General features: G+C 46.6%; 1 protein-coding gene and 1 non-coding gene across 3 annotated transcripts in view; both read left to right on the top strand.

Annotated features, from left to right (window-relative positions):
- Nucleotides 1–14,146, top strand: part of DGLUCY (D-glutamate cyclase) — a 107,860-nt gene that overhangs the window by 3,054 nt on the left and 90,660 nt on the right. The gene's annotated exons all lie outside the window — the stretch shown is intronic.
- On the top strand, nt 9,265–9,395 carry LOC116558105. The gene has a single exon (XR_004271839.1). It is a non-coding gene; the product is annotated as a small nucleolar RNA SNORA11 (small nucleolar RNA).

The raw sequence follows: 14,146 nt of genomic DNA, 5'->3' as shown, positions 1-14,146 counted from the left end.
AAAAAAAAAAAAAAAAACAAAAGCATAGTGACTGAGAGTATGATCCCAATCCAGAATACTCGTGTTACCAGAAAGGGGTCCTAAACCAGACCCCAAGAAAGGGTTCTTGGACCTTGTGCAAGAAAAAATTGGGGACAAGTCCGTAGTAAAGTGGAAGTGAAAGCAAATTTATTAAGAAAGTAAGAAAAGAATCGCTACTCTGGCCAGGCACGGTGGCTCACGCCTGTAATCCCAGCCCTTTGGGAGGCCAAGGTGGGCAGATCATGAGGTCAAGAGATCGAGACCATCTTGGCCAATGTGGTGAAACCCCGTCTCTACTAAAAATACAAAAATTAGCTGGGTGTGGTGGTGCACACCTGTAATCTCAGTTACTTGGAAAGCTGAGGCAGGAGAATCACTTAAACTCGGATGTTGGAGATTGCAGTGAGTCAAGATCGTGCCACTGTACTCCAGCCTGGCGACAGCGTTAATCTCCATCTCAAAAAAAAAAATGGCTACTCCCTAGGCAGAGCAGCGGTGTGGGCTGCTCGGTCATAGTATACTTATAATTACTTATTGATTATATGCTAAACAAGGGGTGGATTGTTCATGGGTGTTCCAGGAAAGGGGGCGGCAAGTCCTGGAACTGAGGGTTTCTCCCCTCCTTATACAATATAGGGTAATTTCCAGACATTGCTATGGCATTTATAGACTGTCTTGGTGCTGGAGGGAGTGTCTTTTGCATGCTAATGCATTATAATTAGTGTATAAGGAGAAGTGAGGATGACCAGAGGTCACTTTCATTGCCATCTTGGTTTTGGCTGGTTTCTTTACCACAAACTGTTTTATCAGCACGGTTATAGTGACCTGTATCTTGTACCTACCTCCTGTCTCATCCTGTGACTAGGAAGGCAGCCCAGCAGGTCTCAGCCTTATTTTACCCAACCCTTGTTCATGATGGAGTGGCTCTGGTTCGAAAGCCTCTGACACTTGGGCTTGACTGCTGGTTTGGCCACTCAATACCTATGAATCTTTAGGCAAAGTACTGAATCTTCCTCTGCCTCCTTTTCTGTAAAATAGGGATAACAGCTCTCATCTAGGGAGTGTTATATGGATTAAATGACAGTATATGTGAAGTGTTTAGGACAATGCCTGGCACAGAGTAAGCCATTGTTCACACACACACACACACACACACACACACACACACACGCCAAACTCTGTAAAATATTTGAAGAGGCTTATTCTGAGCCAAACATATAGACCATGACCCATGACACAACCTCAGTAGGTCTTGAGACCATGTGCCCAAGCTGGTTGGGATACAGCTTGGTTTTATGCAGTTTAGGGAGACATAGACATCAGTCAATACATGTGAGGTACACGTTGGTTTCATTGGTTTGGTCTAGAATTGAGGGAGAGGGAGGTTTTCAGGTCATAAGTGGATTCAAAGATCTCCTGATTGGCAATTTGTTAAGAGTTAAGCTTTGCCTAAAGTTGAAGTTAGCAGGAAGAAATGCTTGGATTTGAGATAAAGGGGATTGTGGAAGCCAAGGGCCAGGGTTCTTGTTATGTAGCTGAAGCCTCCAGGTAGCAAGGCTCAGAGAGAACGGATGGTAAATCTCTCTTTTTTTTTTTTTTTTTTCTCGGACGGAATCTCACTCGGTTGCCCAGGCTGGAGTGCAGTGGCATGATCTTGGCTTACTGCAACCTCCACCTCCTGGATTCAACCGATTCACTTCCCTCAGCCTCTGAGGAGGTGGGATTACAGGCACCACCCCCACTAACTATGCCCAGCTAATTTTTGTATTTTTAGATTTTTAGTAGAGACGGGGTTTCACCATGTTGGCCAGGCTGGTCTCAAACTCCTGACCTCAAGCGATCTACCTGCCTCAGTCTCCTAAAGTGCTGGGATTACAGGTATGAGCCACCGAGCCAGGCAGATGGTAAATCTCTTATCAGACCTTAAAAGGTGCTAGATTCTTCACTACTCTCTTCAGGGTCGGGAGGACCTGGAAGGGGAAAGAGCTACTTTTGTTAACAGAGTCTTTACAGATGCAAAAACCGTTTCAAAGTATGGTGAAGAAACATATTTGGGGTAAAATATTTTGATTTCCTTCTTTGTCTGTCATGTGATAGAGTCAGGTTGGAATTCAGTATCTTATTGCTACAGAGTCTCTTTTGTCAGTCTTAAGATCTGTTTTAATGTTAATGCTGGTCAGTTGTATCTCAGCTCCAAAGTGGAGGGGGTGTAATGAGGCATGTCCAACCATTCTCCTCCCATCATGGCCTGGACTTGTTTTTCAGGTTTCTTTGGAATGCCTTTGGCAGAGAGGGGGTCCATTCAATTGGTTGAAGGGCTTAGAATTTTATTTTTGGTTTGTTTTTTCAAGAAATATTCCTATCAGTGGGGCCAGGCATGGTGGCTTATGCCTGTAATCCCAGAGCTTTGTGAGGCCAAGACAGGGAGATTGCTTGAGCTCAGGAGTTCGAAACCAGCCTGGGCAACATTGTGAGACCCTGTCTGTATGAAAAAAAAGTTTTAAAAAAGATAAAAAATAAATTATACAGTTACTACTAAAATTATTATTATCTGTGCCTTTGGGAGACACTCTGTATTAGTTAGGGTCCAGGTTAAATTGTAAAAAAGATCCCAAAATACTTTTGCTTAAAAAGGGTAGAAGATTTTTCCTCTTTCACATAATAGCTTAGAGGTAGATGGTCAGTCCAAGACAGGCAAACAACTCTGCTCCACAGGGTCATTCAGGAACCTAGGTTCCTTCATCTTGTTGCTCCCTTTTCTGCATAGTCAAAACTCACTCAATATCACCTTCATCTTCTGTTCCTGCTTGTAGTGGGAAGAGGGAAGGAATTAGAGGGCAAGCAGCTCCCTTCTAAATGATATAACTCAGAAGTTATACATATTCATTCACTCATATTCCCTGACCCACTCTGTTCCCCTAACCAAACTTCCCAGGCTTTTCTACCTCTGTCTGACCTTGTCTTTCTGGACCTTTGGTACTACTGTGCTCCTATTACCTGGAGCCTCTTTCTCACTGCAGTGCTACTCTTTCTAGCTTCCCAGCCTACTTTGCTGGACATTTTTTCCCATTTCCTTCACAAAGACCTCCTGTTCCACTCACTCCCTAAATATCCCCTGGGTCTCTGTGTCCCACCCACTGCCCTTCTTGCCCTCTGCCCTCTCCCTTGTCATGATGGTTTAATATTAAGTGTCAACTTGATTGGATTGAAGGATGTAAAGTATTGATCCTGGGTGTGTCTGTGAGGGTGTTACTAAAGGAGATTAACATTTGAGTCAGTGGACTGGGAGAGGCAGACCTGCCTTCAATCTGAATGGGCACCATCTAATCAGCTGCCAGCTTATCCAGAAGGATAAAAGCATGCAGAGGAACATGGAAGAATTAGACTGGCTGAGTCTTTCAGCCTCCACCTGTCTCCTGTGCTGGATGCTTCCTGCCCTTGAACATCAGAACATCAGACTCCAAGTTCTTCAGCTTTTTTTTTTTTTGAGACAGAGTTTCGCTCTTGTTGCCCAGGCTGGAGTGCAGTGGTGTGATCTCAGCTGACTGCAACCTCCGCCTCCTAGGTTCAAGCTATTCTCTTGCCTCAGCCTCCTGAGTAGCTGGGACTATAGGCATGTGCCACCACATCCGGCTAATTTTTGTATTTTTAGTAGAGACGTGTTTCACCGTGTTGGCCAGGCTGGTCTTGAACTCTGACCCCAGGTGATCCACCTGCCTCAGCCTCCCAAAGTGCTGGGATTACAGGTGTGAGCCACTGCACCCAGCCCTCATAATTATTTGTGATTCCTTTTCTTCATTGCACCTTTTGCATGCATTCAACTATACACGTTCTGGCAAGTCTACCTCGTCCAGTTCCTCAAATCCACCCTTCCTCTCATTCTCTCCCTTGGGGAAAGGCTTGATTGCTTCTCACATAGCTATGACAAAGGGTCCCTGAGGGATGTTATTCTTCACTTTCATCCTTTACTGAGTGCTGCCTGCTCCTGGCGTCCTCCCACCCTTACTGCTCCCGGGGCTCTTAGATGAAGCTCATACTCCTTCACTTTATTCACATGCTCCTTCCCAATCAATTCTTTGTCTATCTTCCCAGCCCCTCTCCCTCTTTACCCCAGGTGTGCCAACCACTCACACTTTCACCTGCCAAGGCTTCTTCAACTTTTCTCCCAGTGCTGATTTCCAGTTGTCTGTCAAAATTCATGCAATCCCTCTCATACTGTAGCTGCCTGAGTGAACACAGTTTTCCTTGCCTTTTTCCCATTAGCAGCTCTAGTGCTTAAGCACATTGCCCAATACACAGAAGGTGCTCTCTACATAGCAAAATAATGAACTGCATGTTTCTTTCTATCTCCTACTCCTCCAGCATCCAGTCGTGCCACCTGCTCTGTACCCAAGCTTCTGAGAAGACCCTCTTCTCCCATGGGGATGTCTGTAACTCTTTCTTCAAGAAATAATGTTTTTGGCTGGGCACGGTGGCTTATGTCTGCAATCCCAGCGTTTTGGGAGGCCGAGGAGGGTGGATCACTTGAGGTCAGTAGTTCGAGACCAGCCTGACCAACATGGCAAAACCCCATCTCTACTAAAAATACAAAAATTAGCAGATGTGCTGGTGCATACCTGTAGTCCCAGCTACTTGGGAGGCTGAGGCAGGAGAATTGCTTGAACCCAAGAGGCAAAGGTTGCAGTGAGCCGAGATCGCGCCACTGCACTCCAGCCTGGGTGACAGAGCAAGACTCCATCTCAAAAAGAAAAAAAAAAAGAAAGAAAGAGAGGAATAATATTTTCAAGAACAAACAACTCTACTAATGTCTTTGGTGAAGCTTTCTCCTACTTCCCAGCCAGATTTTCATTATTTATTTAGTATGCCAGGCACTGTTCAATATACTGGTGGGAAGAGCAGGGAAATAAAATGACAAAACCCCTACCCTTACGAGGTTCACAGTATAGCATGGGGAGTTAGAAATAAGCATCTGTCTCTACTCTGGTCTTTAAGCACCTCACAGGCACTGGCCATGTCTGCTCATCTGTTTATTCCCAGCATCTAACAGAGTGCTCAACGTATTGCTTGATGAACAGGTTTTGAGCACTGGGAGATGATTGCAGAAGAGCTAAGAAGTGATAACAGTTGTATTTAGTGGAGAACAGTATTCACACCTTGTTGTCTAGATTGCCTTGAAATCAGGCTCTGCATTTTGTCTTCTGTTTTTTTTTTTTTCATTTCTTAGAAAAACCTGTTAACCTATTTAGAGTAATTTCATTAAAGAGTCTTTTGTGCCGGGCGTGGTGGCTCAAGCCTGTAATCCCAGCACTTTGGGAGTCCGAGGCGGGTGGATCACGAGGTCAAGAGATCGAGACCATCCTGGTCAACATGGTGAAACCCCGTCTCTACTAAAAATACAAAAAATTAGCTGGGCATGGGGGTGCGTGCCTGTAATCCCAGCTACTCAGGAGGCTGAGGCAGGAGAATTGCCTGAACCCAGGAGGCGGAGGTTGCGGTGAGCCGAGATTGCGCCATTGCACTCCAACCTGGGAAAAAAAAGTGAACCTCCGTCTCAAAAAAAAAAAAAAAAAAAAAAGAGTCTTTTGTTTGTTTGTTTTTTGAGACAGGGTCTCGCCCTGTTCCCCAGGCTGTGATGCAGCCATGGCGCACGCAGCCTCCACACCCTGAGCTCTGCAATCCTCCCACCTCAGCCTCCCGAGTAGCTGGGAACAGAGGTATGAGCCACCCTGCTCACCTAATTTTTTTATTTTTTGTAGAGATGGGGTCTCACCGTGTTTCCCAGGCTGGTCTCAAACTCCTGGGCTCAAGGAATCCTCTCACCTCAGCCTCCCAAAGTGCTAGGATTACAGGTGTGAGCCATTGCACCTTTAAAAAGTATGACGTTGCATAACACTGTGAATGCATCTAATGTTACTGAATTTTATACTTTAAAATGGTTAAGATGGTCAATTTTATGTGTATTTTAACTATAATAAAAGAAAAAAAGTTGTTTTTTTTTTTTTTTTAAATGGAGTTTCACTCTTGTTGCCCAGGCTGGAATATAACGGTGCGATCTTGGCTCACTGCAACCTCTGCCTCCTGGGTTCAAGTGATTCTCCTGCCTCAGCCTCCCAAGTAGCTGCCATTACAGGCATGCACCACCACGCCCAGCTAATTTTGTATTTTTAGTAGAGACAGGTTTCTCCATGTTGGTCAGGGTGGTCCCAAACTCCCAACCTCTGGTGATCCGCTCACCTTGGCCTCCCAAAGTGCTGGGATTACAGGTGTGAGCCACCACGCCTAGTCAGTTCTTTCTTTTTTTAAGGCTGCATTTAATTAAACAAAAAGGCACTCACTATGTATCCAGTATTACTCTGGGTTTGTGGGCTATAAAGACAGATGAGACACAGTCCCTGTCCTTGGAGTAGTTAGACTTTGCAGGTGACAGATACCTGAGCCGCAGAGACAATCAAGAGTTGCTCCCCATGCTTGGGGAATTCTGTTCAGCCCACACCACATTAGTCACTAGTGACGGCCACCAGACTTGAAGCATCGTGAGTACCTGGATCATCACAGAAGAATTAATCCATTTTTATAGGGCTAAGTTGGGTGTTTCCAAAAATGTCAAGTAACGAACACACAACAGAACATTTGTAAGAGCAGGATTCCAAGATATCGGTTCGACAGTAAACAGAGAGGCCCAGCCAAACATATTCTCATGCTGCAAAGCCATTTGACATTAGCACACATCTTGAAGCAATAAACACGGCCTTGGCAGGCCCTGGCAAATGGCACTTGTGAATATTTAGAAATGGGGCAGCCCTGTTTGGGAACACTGTCAGATTGACTGTAGGTTGGGAGAGATGGGATAGAGACAGTTAAAAAAAAAAGAATGAACTGTATGCTTTCAGAAATGTTAAACTCTCACTCACAGAGCCTAATGTATCAAGTTAAGGTCCATTGTAACAGCACTTGAGGTCGTTTTTTTTTTTTTTTTTTTTTTGAGACAAGGTCCCATTCTGTCACTCAGGCTGGGGTGCAGTGGCACAATCATGGCTCACTGCAACCTCAATCCCCGGGGTTTAGATGATCCCCCCCACCTTAGCTTCACGGGTAGCTGAGACTACAGGTGTACACTACCAGAGCCAGCTAATTTTTTGTAGAGGCAGGGTTTTGCCATGGTGCCTGGCTAGTTTTGAACTTCTGCGTTCAAACAGTTCACCTGCCTCGGCCTCCCAAAATGCTGGGATTATATATATGAGCCCCTGCACCAAGTCTGTTTTTGATTTTTTTTTTACAGAGCATCATTTACCTTTAAAACTCAGACTTTTTGGCCTCAGCCCACCTGTACCCAGGTGAAAAAAAAAAAGTCAGGCTTTTTTTTTTTTTTTTTTTGAAAAAAGTCTTGCTCTGTCACCTAGGCTGGAGTGCAGTGGCGCAATCTCAGTTCACTACAACCTCTGCCTCCCAGGTTCAAGCGATTCTCCTGCCTCAGCTTCCTGAGTAGCTGGGGCTACAGTTACCCACCCCTAACCCGGCTAATTTTTTAATTTTTAGTAGAGACGGGGTTTCACCTTGTTTGCCAGGATGGTCTCGATCTCCTGACCTCATGATCTACCCTCTTTGGCCTCCCAAAGTGCTGGGATTACAGGTGTGAGCCACTGCACTGGTTGATAGTCAGACTTTTAAAAGTAGCAAACCCGGCCAACTGGGAGTGAGCAGCTGCTCCTCACTAATTTGCTGTCAAGGAGCTGAGCGAATGGAAGCGCTGTTCTCCCTCCTCCCTGATGCCTCTTCTCTCTGGGGTTTCCACATTTATTGTATTACTGTATTTGGTCTGTGAGGTTGACAGTTCAGGAGAACTTAAAGCTGGAGACAACCAATGGGTCCGCTGTGGGCATAGCTGCCTGTTAATTCATGGCAGATTAGACTTTCTGTGAACGGCATGGCTTTTTTCAACCACGAGTTCACTGAGGCCAGAAGAAAGGGCTGGTGGAAGGCTGTTTCCCGCGGCCAAGGAAAGTGTCCTGTTACACAGGGGTTGGTTGTAACTCACTCTGATTCTGTGGTTGAACAGAAGCAAATCAGCATGTTTTAGAGAAGCCTTCATTGTTTGTTCTGATGAGATTTTTTACCTGCTGTACTTGAGATGCACCTGCCGCAGAATCTGACCTCTGGAATGGCTGAGATCCTGTCTCAAATGGATTTGAGCAAAAAAGGGGAATTGACTGGCAGAAAAGTCCAGAGAGAGATGTGTATTTAGGTGAGGCTGTTTATCCAGAGAGAGATGTGGGTTTAGGTGTGATTGCTTGTAGGGCCATGGGTGACAGCATTAAGTCCTGCCTTTGTACCCTTGGTTCTCTGCTTTCTTCTCTGTTGGTTTTCTTCTTGGGCCAGTTCTCTCTGTGGGGTGACAAAAGACCACTGGCAGCCTATGCTCACAATGTCCCTGCATCTAGCAATTTCAGAGGTGAGAAATACTTCTTTCCTAACAGCTATACAAATTCAAAGGATAAGGCCAGGCATGGTGGCTCATGCCTGTAATCCCAGCACTTTGGGAGGCCAAGGAAGGCAGATCACCTGAGGTCAGCAGTTCGAGACCAGCCTGGTCAACATGGTGAAACCCTGTCTCTACTAAAAATATAAAAATCAGCCGGGCATGGGCTACCTGGAAGGCTGAGTCAGGAGAATTGCTTGAACCCAGGAGGTGGAGGCTACAGTGAGCCGAGATCTTGCCACTGCTCTCCAGCCTGGGTGACAGAGCAAGACTCAGTCTTTAAAAAAAAAAAAAAAAAATCAAAGGAGAACTCTGGTTGCCTAGCTTGGGTCATGTGACCATCCCCGAACCAAACATTGTGCTAAGGAGGATGAGCTATTTTGACTGTCACCTAGGTCTGAGATAGCGACTGACAGCCCCACAAGGTAGTGAGGGACACTCTTCCAATTTGCTGAGCATGTAATGGTTTCTTAGGACTGCCACAACGAATCCCAGCTTACTTGGTGGCGAAAACCAACAGAAATCTCTTGTCTCACAGCTCTGGGGGCAGGAGTTCCTGGTCAGTGTTTCAGGGGGACCATATTCCCTCTGGCACCTCTAGGGAATGATTCTTCCTTGCCTCTTCCAGCTTCTGTGGCCCCAGGAAATCCTTGGAGTTCCTTGGCCGGCAGCTGCGTCCTCCAGTCTCTGCCTCCATCTTCACAGGAGGCCCCTTCTGTGTTTCTCCTGTAATATCTGTGCCTTCTCTTCTTATAGTTATGGGTGTTGGGGTGTGCTCAGAGCAGGGGGCTTGAAGCATGCCTCCTCTGTTTACAACACACCCAACAGGAATCTGGGGTCATTGCAACAAGGGACACAGATCTTGTGTGAACTCCCTACAAACAAATGCCCTACACATGAAAAAAAAACAAAATAAAAAAACAGAACATGTGTCAGGTTGGGTGTGGGGGCTCAGGCCTGTAATCCCAGCACTTTGGGAGGCCAAGGCCGGAGAATTGTTTGAGCCCAGGTGTTTGGCACAAGCTTGGGAAATATAGCAAGACCCCATCTTGACCACACAAAAAGATGTGTTACTGGTTTTAGGGTCCACTCAATTAATCCATAATAATCTCATCTCAAAATTTTTTCACTTAATTGTATCTGCAAAGACCTGTTTTTCAAGTAAAGTCATATTCACAGGTACGGGGTGAGGGTTAGGACCTCTGGGGGACACAATTCTACCCCCTGTAGGGCAGAAATAAATAGCCACTGCACTCCACCCCTTGACTGGCAGCCACCCATGGCCTTTTCCACATAAACAGTTTCGGAAATGCACCACCCCAGTATGGTACAGGCTACCCACATCCAAGCATAGCTGGCCTGTGTACATTCTCAGTCAGGCCTTGATGCTACTCTTTTTAATTTTTTTTCCCTCAAGATGTTGTCTTGCTCTGTCGCCCAGGCTGGAGTGCAATGGTGAAATCTCAGCTCACTGCAACCTCTGCCTCCTGGGTTCAAGTGATTCTCCTGCCTCAGCCACTCGAGTAGCTGGGATTACAGGTGTGTACCACCATGCCTGGCTAAGTTTTTATATTTTTAGTAGAGATGGGATTTCACTGTACTGGCCAGGATGGTCTCAATGTCTTGACCTCGTGATCCACTTGCCTTGGTCTCCCAAAGTGCTAGGATTACAGGTGTGAGCCACTGCACCTGGCCATTTTTTTTTTTTTTTTGTGAGACAGAGTCTCACTCTTGTCACCCAGGCTAGAGTGCAGTGGCACAATCTCGGCTCACTGCAACCTTTGCCTCCCAGGTTCAAGTGATTCTTCTGCCTCAGCCTCCTAAGTAGCTAGGATTATAGGTGCCTGCCACCATTCCCAGCTAATGTTTGTATTTTTAGTAGAGATATGGTTTCACCATGTTGGCCAGGCTGGTCTCAAACTTCTGACCTCAGGTGATCCGCCCACCTCAGCCTCCCAAAGTGCTGGGATTACAGGCATGAGCCACCGTGCCCAGCCAATGCTACTCTTAATAATCTGTCCACCAATAGCTAAATGATAAATTTGAAACAACTCTGGCATTTAATGGTAGAGAAAAAATAGGATACTTGCAATAAAAACCAGTTGCATTTAGTAATGGGAGAAGGGAAACAGCATGATGTGGACACTCACCCAGCTTTCCACTGAAGAGGTGTGGCAAGAAGTCACTTTGCTGTTGGTTGTTTTTTGTTCTTGAGACACAGTCTCAGCCTGTCACCCAGGCTGGATTGCAGTGGCATGATCTACTCACTGCAACCTCTGCCTCCCAGGTTCAAGAGAACTTGTGCCTTAGCCTCCCGAGTAGCTGGGATTACAGGTGTGCGCTACCACACCTGGCTAATTTTTGTATTTCTGTTAGAGACCGGGTTTTACCATGTTGGCCAGGTAGGTCTCGTACTCCTGACCCTCAAGTGATCTGCCCTCTTCGGCCTCCCAAAGTGCTGGGATTACAGGCATGACCACCGTGGCCACATAAAAAGGCACTTTGTACCTCCTGAAGGATATGGTTCCTCACATCCAGGGGTGGTGCCTGTAATCTGCTCTCTGGAAGAGGCTTTCTTGCCCATTGCCTTCCACGAGTGGCGTCAGAGAGAATGCCCTTCTGGAAACTGTATATTTGAGCAGGCTGCTACAGAATTTGCAGACACAAAGGCAGAGGTCTGGGGCTGGCCTTGGCAGCCGAGCACTCCTGGGCTTGGTTTACTGGACAGGAGCGAGTGTCTCTGGCAGTGAGTCTACAGCTCATAGGCAGTTTCTGGATGGTCTATTTTCTTTTTCTTTTCTTTCTTTCTTTCTTTCTTTCTTTTTTTTTTTTTGAGTTAGAATCTCCCGCTGTCACCCAGGCTGAAGTGCAGTGCATAACTATGGTTCACTACAGCCTCAACCTCCCAGTCTCAAGCTAGCCTCCCACCTGAGCCTCCAGAGTAGCTAGGACCACAGGCATGTGCCACCATGCCTGGCTAATTTTTAAATATTCTGTAGAGACAGGGTCTTGCCGTGTTGCCTAGGTGGGTCTTGAACTCCTGGCCTCAAGCAATCCTCCTGCCTCAGTCTTTCAAAGTGCTGGGATTACAGGCATGAGCCACCATGCCAGGACCTTCATCCATTTTCTGATAACCCTGTGAGCTGCCAACTGGAGCTGGAAACGCAGTCAAGTCATGCTCTGGAATCTGGAGCTCATCCTCACTACACCTGTCTCCCCTACACCCACTTCTCCCCGAGCCCTCCTTCAGACTGCAGCCTTCTGGCCTCCGCCCCAACACACTGGGCCTGGGCTAGAGAGATGAGGCCAAGCTCTCTGGCCCCTGGCTTCAGGCTGTTTGCAATTTGGCAGGGCAGGGAGTGCAGGGCAGGATCGGCTGGTGGGGAGCCAGGGGAAATGCTTCTCCAGGTTTCTGTCCCCCACACCATGTCATCTTTCTCCCAGCCTTTGCCTCGCTCCTAGCCTGAGGCCGGGAATCTGACTTTTGCAATCCTGAAATATGATTTTCTGGTTCTCAGCTCAGTTGCATTACCTGCCACAGAAAGAGAAACTCATGGCTTTCTTTTCTCCTTCCCTGCTTTCTGAAAGGTCAGTTGGGACTAAAGTGCATCTTTTTCTCATGCCAGGCCTGGTGGCTTATGCCTGTAATCCCAGCTCTTTGGAAGGCTGAAATGGGCAGATCACCTGCGGTCAGGAGTTCGAGACCAGCCTGACCAACATGGAGAAACCCCCGTCTCTACTAAAAATACAAAAGTAGCCAGGCGTGGTGGCGCATGCCTGTAATCCCAGCTACTCGGGAGGCTGTGGCAAGAGAACCACTTGAACCCAGGAGGCAGAGATTTTGGTGAGCCAAGATCGTGCCATTGCACTCCAGCCTGGGCAACAAGAGTGAAACTCTGTCTCAAAAAAAAATCCATCTTTTTCTCAGAACTTACTAAGGCTGAAGAAGGGGCAGGATACCCCAGGCACCTGGGTTTTTTTTTTTTACAAGTTTTACAAATTTCCAGCTTCATTGAACATGCGGTCTGACTCACTGGGCTCAACAGGAGAGGGTTTGGCTGTCTTGCACCAGGTGGTAGGTATCGCTCACGCCTGAGTCAGGAAGGGAGACCGCACCTTACACCCACCTCAACGCAGCACATTCCAGATATCAGGGTCTGTCATTTGCAAAACCCTGCTCCTGGTACAGAATTCTGAGTTACTTAAGACACTTGCTTGCAATTGATGTTAAGAAAGATCCAGGCTGGGCGCGGTGGCTCACACCTGTAATCCCAGCACTTTGGGAGACTCAGGCGGGTAGACTGCTTGAGCCCAGGAGTTCGAGACCAGCCTGGGCGACATGGAGAAACCCCATCTCTACCCAAAAAAAAAGAAACCACAAAAATATTAGCCAGACATTGGGAGTGGTGGCATGTGGCTGTAATCTTAGCTACGTGGGAGGCTGAAGTGGGAGGATCACTTGAGCCTAGACGTGGAGGTTAGAATGATCACGCCACTGCTCTCCTGCCTGTGTGACAGAGTGAGACTGTCTCAAACCAAATAAAATAAAATAAAAAATAAAAGGAAGATCCAGAAAGTGGATTGTATTAGCCCATGTAACTAGGAAGCAGGAAAGGCTGGATCCAGGCACCTAAATGGCAGGATAAGGACTTTGTTTCTCACCCCCACTTTGCCCCCTGTGACTCTCCAGCCCTTCTTTCTGCTTTCCTTTCTACTGGTTTCAGTGGGTTTTCAGGCCAATTTTCATGGAACTCTAGGCCCGCAATGCATTGACATCTAGCAATCCACTGCTTCCTGAGTTGTTCCAACAGAAGACACAGGGAGGGCTCTGAGTGGGCTCACTGGGGACCTCTGCTCACCCCCTGTATTAAGTAACCACTGAGGTCAGATGAGTGGAAATACTCCAGTTAGCCAGCCTGAGTCACACGGCATTCACTATTGATGGGACAGTTAAGGCCACATGATTGGCAGCCCCTCGGGGTTGGGGGAAAGACAGTTTCTGAAAGGAAAAAAAATGCTAGGGAGACAAAATCAAATGTTGAGGGGCTAGGCCTCTGCGCAGGTTCTCAGTTTGCGTTCTCCAGCGGGTCAGAAGCCTGACAATCCACCTAGCCTCTGCTTCAAGCTGCAGGGCACCCAGTTCTATTCCTGCATCCTTAGCCATCATCTACACATTTTTTATCTTTTCTTTTACATTTTTTAAAATTGTGAAATCTATATACATATAAGCCATATGTTCAACTTAAAGAATAGTAAACAACTGTGTCCCTACAATCCAAGTTAAGAAATAGATCAGAGTCAGTTTCTTAGAAGCTTCTATATGTGCTTCCTTTCAGTCATGTGCCCTCCTGTCTCCACCCAAGGGAAACTACAGACTTCTGTGTTCATTATCCCATGCTTTTCTTTACAGTTTTCCTATACACACATACCCTTAAACCTCTAAGTTCTAGATGGTTTGGATTTGCAAAGCCCAGAAGCCTATTTTAATGCCATATATAAAATATGCTAGCCAGGCATGGTGACTCACACCTGTAATCCCACCACTTTGAGAGGCTGGGGTGGGAGGGTTTCTGAAGCCTAGGAGTTCAAGCCTGGGCAACATCCCCATCACTAAAAAATTAACAATTTTTAAAAAATGCTATATTTCTG

The sequence above is a fragment of the Sapajus apella genome, unplaced genomic scaffold (genome assembly GCF_009761245.1).
Source record: "Sapajus apella isolate SASKATOON/1434 unplaced genomic scaffold, GSC_monkey_1.0 scaffold20, whole genome shotgun sequence".
Taxonomy (NCBI): Eukaryota; Metazoa; Chordata; class Mammalia; order Primates; family Cebidae; genus Sapajus; species Sapajus apella.
This window is presented reverse-complemented; position numbering and strand designations above follow the sequence as displayed.